Consider the following 8,095-nt stretch of genomic DNA (forward strand, 5'->3'; position numbering starts at 1 on the left):
CATTTTCTAAGTTAAGGAATTGAGGCCAAACTGGTTTAGGAACCGAGGTGACCAGATAGCAGAGCCAGTGAATAAGAATGCCACACTTTGCATTAGATTTGTGGGAAGGGAGTTACTGAACACCCTCCACCGAGATTCCATAGACTTCACATTCAGAATTCTGCCTGGGACGGTGAGTCTAGTACAAGATGAGGCGTGTGATTCTCAGTATAAGCTCGGACAAATGAATGAAGCAACTACAAGTCCCTTCAGAGCTTCCTTTGCCTCAAAAGAAACAACTTTATCACACAAGAATTCATAATTCAGCCTCAGATTCTGGGTGCACCCCAGGACAGCTCCAGAACATCCCCTACCCTCTGCAAACTGAGGCCGCCTGCCTAGTGCCTTAAGGGCAGCCAGTGGAAGCCTGGATGTCTAGTCAGGGTTGTTATTACATCTGGATCAATTCTTAATCTTTCAGTTTAGCTTTGAGCTGCTTGGTGACCTCTGACAGATCAGGTATAAATCATTCCACCCTGCCCAGGTAAGAGGCATCTCGCCAGCTGTGGCCCCGTGATATTTGAGATTTTCTTGGAGGCCAGACCTCTTCTAAAGGTGGTGTGTGGTTCTCAGCCATGACCAGTTCAAAGGCAGGCAGATTCCGTGGCTTTAGTGAAAGGCGAAATCAACAACAGCGTGTCAACTCTGTCTTTGCTCTAGGTAGAAAGAGGCCATGCATTGTATCCATTGACAAAGTATCTCAGTGCTGGGAGTCACTTTCTGGGACGCCATGAGGCTGATCTACATTATTGATCTAGTTCAGAATTTGTACTTTTAGAATTCAGAGAAGCAGGCAGTGAAAAGTGAAAAGAGGATGAAGCAACGCAGAGGAGACAGTAGCGACTTGAGAGCGCGGCCACCACCACTGCCACCATGTGCCTCCTCAACAAGCCGAAGAGTGCGATGACCCCGGCGGAGCCGCCGAAGCGGGAGGGGGAGGAGTTTCACACGCGGCCACTCCCCGTGCTCACCCAGTCGGTCAAGAACAACACCCAAGTGCTCAACTGCCGCCACAAGAAGCTCCTGGGCCACGTGAAGGCCTTCGACAAGACACTGCAACATGGTGCTGGAGAACGTGAAAGAGTTGTGGACCGAAGTCCCCAAGAATGGTAAGGGCAAGAAGAACTCCAAGCCAGTGAACAAGGACCGCTACATCTCAAAGATGTGCCTGCGGGGGACTCGGTCATTGTGGTCTTGCGGAACCCACTCATGCATGCAAGTAGGGGCCCCCTCCCAGCCGTCAGAACTTGCCCCCTCGTTCTGCGAAGACCTGCCCTTTGTGCTGGGAATAATAAAGTCATGTGCTTTTTCTAAAAAAAAAAAGAAAAAGAAAAAGAAATATTTAGTAATCACCTCCTATGGGTTAAGAGTGGAATCAACACCATCACATAATAAACCATTTAATCTCTCCAGCCATCCCATGAATTGATTATTATTGTCACCATTATTTTACAGGGAGGAATTTTATTTTTTTTAACTTTTTATTTTATATTGGTGTACAGCAGGTTAACAATGTTGTGATAGTTTCAGGTGCACAGTAAAGCAACTCAGCTATACATATACATGTATCCATTTTCCCCAAAACTCCCCTCTACAGGGAGGAATTTTAGTCCTGACAGTTAAATGGCCTTACTGAGGTCATAGGGCTAGTAAGGGCTGAGTCTAAAATCCAACTCTATCAGACTTTTATTCCTATGCTCTTTCCCATCTCAAAATCTCAATAAGTCTTTATCTTCTGCCTCACCCTTCCCAGGAGTTCCTCTCTCCAAATCCACATGGAAGAATGGAAAAGTCTTTGTAGCTGAAGAGATCCAAGTTCAAGTATGGCCTGGGCTAATACATAGGTGCAACCCGCTTCACTTCACTTCATCTGTTTTCTCATTTGCAAAATGGGATTGTTGTGAGGATAGACTGAGTTAAGAGAAATGAGTGCAGCTTGAGAATTGTGTCTTCTAGAAAATATCTTTGTTGAGTTACACACATTTTCAAGAAGGTTCTTAAAGATGACACAACTTTAAGACCAAAAAGGTTGCATATTTAGTGGTGAAATTTTAGAAACCAGGGCAGTTCCTTAAGTAGGTCATAAGAAAGCACCTTAAATTACATCTCATGGGTAACCTCACATAATACATGGGCAGACATGTGCTAAGGTTGGCAGAGTCCTAATCACTGAAGAGAAAAGATTCATACTTTGTCTTGTAGGTGATCTAGTATCTCTGGAAAGAAAGCAACTGAAATCTCAGCATTCTATCTGCCAGGACTTGTTACCAATGGAAAAGACAGTATGATTTCTGATTTGTTTATTTTGAAAGTTATTTGATCATTCTGGCTCCCAGGCAAAGAGAAAGCTCTTTTTGGCCAACTAGGGCTAAAAGAACCTGGTGATGGTAAATCTGTCTGCCTGCAAAGTCCCATCAGATCCACAGTTCACATTAAGCAAGATGGAGAGAGGTCAACAGAGCTTCATTTTCTGATGAGAAACCATGACCCAACCTTCATTTTCTCTTCTGTTCATAGACCCTTTCTTTTCTCTTGTACCACTTTCTCTTGATTTTTCATGTTTGAGTCAATCAGTCAATCAGCAAACCAATCAGCCTGCAGGGAAGTGGTGTTGTATACTAGTAGCAGGAACGTCGTATTAACAGCGGTGATGGTGGCAGGAATTGTAGTAGTAGTAGTAACAACATAATAACTTCACTTGAGTGCTTACTATGTGCCAGGCACCATTCTAATCCTCTAACATTTTAATCTATTTTATTATCCCAGAGGAGCTCATTACTTTTTGCACTGTCACACAGCTGGATAGTGGTGGAGTTGCGTTTGAAGCCGGGTCTGAGTCTAGACCCCTCACTCCTGCCCACCCACTGTGCCTTGCAATCTAAGATGAGTGGATTTGAAGTCAGACTAATGCAAGATCAAATTCTACCATTTCCCAGCAGCGTGACCCCTCTGAGTGTCCTCATCTGCAAAATGGCATTAGTAAAACCTACTTTCGCAGGTTGCTGTTAGCATTAGAGTGTACATATATTGTACACGTAGTACCAAGCCCTTACCTTATGTGAGGGCCTGCCCCTCCTGTTAGGCTTAATGGGTAAGGGAATAGATTCTGAGGTCAGTATTTGAGGTTCAAATGCTGGAACCACCACGTCTAGGTGCTTAGTGTCTCTGTGCCTTTATTTTCTCGTCTGAAAATGGAGGCATCGTGTAAGTGGGATTACAGGGGGCACGCAACGCAATAACATCTATAAAGCATTTACCACAGTGTCTGATGAATAAGAAGAGCTCAAGCAACATGCATTGTTGTCAGTATTATCATCTGATCCTCAACGTCCAGAAGAGCACCTGGCTTGACGTATTTGGGTGAATGCGTTTGAATGAACGCTAGGCTCAGCAAGGGTAGCCCGTAACGCACTCCTTTCCAGTTCAGGATTAATGTATGCATTCTGCCCATCTCTCTGGATACCTCCCTGGTGTTACATTCACCTGGTTCCTCATCTCCCTAGGAAGGTGTCTCCGTGTAGTGCCCCCATGAAGAGGACGCGGCTGTGATGGATGGTTCTGTTGGAACTGCAGGGCGTTGACAAGCGCCAGCTTCATACATCACAGGGCCATCAGGACTGGCACTTTGATAATGTATTATGTGAATACATCATCAGAACGCTGTCATCCCAGTGATGGATTCAGCAACAGATGGGGTTGACGTAAGAAGGAAGGAGAAAAGAGTGTAGGAGGAAGGGAAAACCTCTAGTTGATGAAGAGGAGGTCTTAACAATGAAATACAACGTGTCCCAACCTGTCTGGCTGATAAATGCTAAGAGGGTCCTGGGGGTGGGAAAGATGGCAGGGTACCACAGTGGATGGATGATTAGCCTGAAGACCTGGGGCCTTGGGGTCTAGTCATGACTCATCTCATGACTCCTACTAAGCCCTCGTGACCTTCTCTCATCTACAAAGTGAGTGTGCTATGGAGTACTGCTGAAAAGTGAGGTACAGTACCAAAGGGCTTTGCATCAACGATCTTATTTAATCCACGAAATTACCACATGCTATAGGCATTGCTAAAATTATCCTCAATATTCATATAGGAAACTGGAGCTTAAAGAGTTTAAATAACCTACCCAAGAACAAGTATAGGGAACAGATTCAAACACCAGCTGTCAGACTTCCAAGCCTATAGGATAAACCACTGTTATTATGACCCAGCCCTTATGTAAATTAAGGGACTCTGCAAAGGCTTGATCTCATTATGACCAGTATACAAGTCCACCCTGAGTACTAACTATTGAACTACAAAGTCCATTGTCCATGCCTCAGCTTTTTAAAGATGGGCAGACTCTTGAAAACCCTGAATTCTTGAACATTTTTCTCTGCAAATATGAGGAATTCCTATGTCAGCATGCTAGAATGGTATTATTACAATGTCTTAGAATATCATCTTAAGCAAATTCTCCATAGCTTTCATGTCTGGCATTGAATAGCAGTGGCAATGAAGGCAGGACATATTATAGTATTTGAGGGAAATATGTTTACAGTTTTCAAACTCCTCACCTCCCCTAGGACTTACACAGCCAACCAGTTTGCGCCTACATGGAACAAGGTCTCGTTTGTCCAGCTGCAATAGTTACCAGACAGTAAATAAAATAGAGCAGCCCTCGTGGTGTAGCTACTTACACATGAAGGATAGGAGTGGCAGAAGGCTGTGTGACCTTCAGGAAAACCATGGAACTTGGATGGTTTATTGGCTTCACTTGGCTTATTGACTCACTAACCTCGTAACTGTAGGCAAAACATTTTTGTTTCTCATCAGTCTCCTAACCTTTAAAAAGGAAATCTCTAAGCTGAACTGTCATGAGGTTTCCTCCAATTCTGCATCCTATGATTCTCTGAGCATTAAGCTCTGCACTCACCTCGTTTGCAAACTTCCAGACTAGAACAAAGGCTACCAAAACACTAGTGGAACGAAGTACCTAACCCATCAAGTTGCAGCCGCTAGCATGCACAAAGTGAAAGTGCTAACTCCACGGATTTGGATATTCACCCTGTAATGGTGAGATTTAATTTCAGCAGAGAGGTTCCATATCACATAATGATGTGTCATTGCACTATGTTTTACTTCCCTTAGCAAATAAAGTATACCGGAAAAAAAAATGAAAATAACATACATTGTTTTATTGTCTTGTGAAATTGCTGGGTTTCAAGCCAATAGAATGCCTTGATGCTCAAGTTCTCCAGGGTGATACAAAGTGCAGTGCATCTCTGTTTGGGAAGCTAAATTTAATAAACAGAGTAATCCCCTGGCAGGCCCTGGCATTTTTCTAATATCCTGATGGTGTCAAGGGAGAAGGGCTTGAGATGTGAAAAATAGCATAAGACCTTACAACCAAGACTTACTAGAAACAGTCGCCCTTTAATTGAGGCATCTGCTTTTTGCATGTTGTGGTGCTGAACCAGAAATCACATTAATTGTGTGTGCGTTGTCCACGAACCTTGGGGTGGGTGTCATGCACAAGTCGTCGTGCTGAACCAGAAGCCTCTAAATCCAGTGTTGCACAGACCAGTCTTAGGACACAGAGATCCCTGTCTTTTCTCAGCTATCAAGACATCCTCATCCTATACCCCTTCAGGGTATTTGAAATACACACTGATAAAAGTTCTGCTAAAACATCTTATCAGGTTACAACAGCAACAGTAATGATCGTCATCATCATCTTGCATTGTATTGTATACAAAACGTATACTTTTTATTATACGTTAGTCCTATAATAATGCCTCTGTAGAAAATGTCTCTGGAACTGTCTGTACTAAGTCAGGTTCCCTAGGAGCACAGCCTGAGTTGGAGGATGATTCTTATGCAAGTGATTTATTAGTGCAGTACTCACACTAAGAAGGGGAAGAGAGGTAGGGCAGGGAAAAAACCTAGACAAGGGTGAGGAGACCACATTCAATGTGATCCCATGGGAAGCCTTGAAGCACAATGGCACCACCGAGTTGGTTCCACCTTGAGACAAGGGACCACCCTTTTAGTACCACTGTGTCAGTCAGCTGCTGGCTGTGGTCTTCCCAGAGGAAAGGATAACTCTGGGAAAGGAAAGGTGACTCCCCTCAGACCCCGGGCAATTCTCCAAAAGAGGGCAACAGCTGCCACTCACAGGATCTGGGAGGTGGGCATACCAGCACGGTAAAGAGAATCCTAACCTGACCCCAAAAGCATCTGTGACACTGTAAGTGCTTCACCCAGATTCTGGGATTCTTTCTACCATTTTCTAACACCCTGTTCCAGTTACTCCTGCAAAAAAAAGTCACCCCCAAACCTTAGTGGCTTAAGACAAGAACCATCATTTATTTTGCTCCTGATTCTGCAGTTTGGGCAGGGGAGGCTCACCCTGGTTCCACGCAGCGTCAGGCGGGTGACTCAACCAGGAGATCCACTTCCAAGAAGTCTCACTCACATGGTTGGCAAACTAGGGCTGGCTGTCAGCAGGAGCTTCACCAGGGCTGAGGGCTGGAGTTCTTGATTCCCCTCTACATGTCTCCACGTGGCCAGAGCTGCTTTAAAGCATTGTGGCTGGTTCTAAGGGCAAGTGTTCTGAGAGAGAGCTCTCTAACTTCATGTGTCCCAGCCTCATAAGTCACATAGCATTGCTTCTGCTGTTGTCTGGTCATCATGGCAGCCACTATTGCCTCGAGTTAATAGACTATCTGTAGCTCTTCAAGGGGAGCAGTAGAATCCTTGAAGAGTTTAAGGGATGGGAACTACTGCTGTGGCCATTTTGGGGAGATGCGATTTTGGAACATAATCCCCTCACCAACTTCTGTGTGCTTTCTTTTTAATGGCTGACTGACACTTGTGACTCTTTTTGGAGAACTGCAGAGAGATCCAGGAGCGTCCAGGAATGTAGCCCTCCGAGGTCTGGGCAGCAGTATGAAAGCTCCTTGTTGCAATGAGAGGCAAACTCAGAGATGCAATGTACATTCCAGAGCTTCTCTGCAGGATTAGGCCGAGGCCGCGGCTTCACTGAAGTCACACCCTTAGTTGTCGTCCTCCCCACCTTACCCTGCTGCCCCCACTCCTTCTGCCAGGACCATTTCTGTATCATCTGCAGATAAATCCTCATCTCAGAATCTGCTTCTGAGGACCCTCACCTAAGACAACCTCTCTCTTAGGAAGTCATAATACTTTTTCACAAGGTCATTTATCTATTATTTAGACAAGTATCACTTTGTAATTTCCTGTTTCATGTTGTTTCACAAACTTTGAGATCATCATTTATCTTGATGCTTGATTTCCCGAGCACTGCATGGTGCTCTATGTATCTTATTCATCTCCATGTCCTCCCAGTTCTGAAAAATCAGGTGGGAATGAATCCTGTTGAACACTTACGATGGTGCCAGCCACTCTTAGCCTCTTGGTGGTCATTTTCCCGCCTAATTCTGAAAACAACCCTTATGAAGAAGCTATTATTGGATCATCCTCATTTTATAAATGAAGACTGTGACGTTCTGAGACAGGGAAATTGTGCTACACCAACTCCAGGAGGAGCCATGAACAGGATATTCTCAGTGAAAGCACTCCCAGGAATTCAGAGAGAATGGTGCCCCCTAGAGTTGGGCAATATATTAGCTCTTCTCAGAGGGACAAAGAAGCTTCCCTGAGATTACTCAGCTGGAGAGTAGCAGGGTGTGGATTTGACTGTCTGCTTCGTTCCGGAGTCCTCACCTTTATACTAAGCCAAGATGCCTTCTGACAGTTAAGATTGGCGAATCATTTTCAATCTCTTTCTTTTGCCCCAAGTCAATTTTTTAAGGTGGTGTGATGATGGAAATATTTTTAATAATAGGAAAATAAATTCTTGGTCACGTGAAAATAGCCTGCTCTATTCTGGAGTCAAAGTCTATGGCAGGAGAAGCCACTGGGGGCGGGGAGGTGATTCTGCATAAGATCCAATGACCTAAGAAGAGGCTATCTTCCAATGAGAGTTGAGTGGAAAGTTACCAGGAAAGGAATCTGGCCCTGGTGAACCAAAGAAAATACAAATTGTCTGCCAAGTGAAGCCAC

General features: G+C 44.5%; 1 pseudogene; it reads left to right on the forward strand.

The window, feature by feature from the left end:
* The first annotated feature begins 912 nt into the window (after positions 1-912).
* On the forward strand, positions 913-3,560 carry LOC118881640 (annotated as a pseudogene).
* The last annotated feature ends 4,535 nt before the right edge of the window (positions 3,561-8,095 follow it).

This window comes from Balaenoptera musculus, chromosome 15 (genome assembly GCF_009873245.2).
Source record: "Balaenoptera musculus isolate JJ_BM4_2016_0621 chromosome 15, mBalMus1.pri.v3, whole genome shotgun sequence".
In the NCBI taxonomy this organism is placed as follows: Eukaryota; Metazoa; Chordata; class Mammalia; order Artiodactyla; family Balaenopteridae; genus Balaenoptera; species Balaenoptera musculus.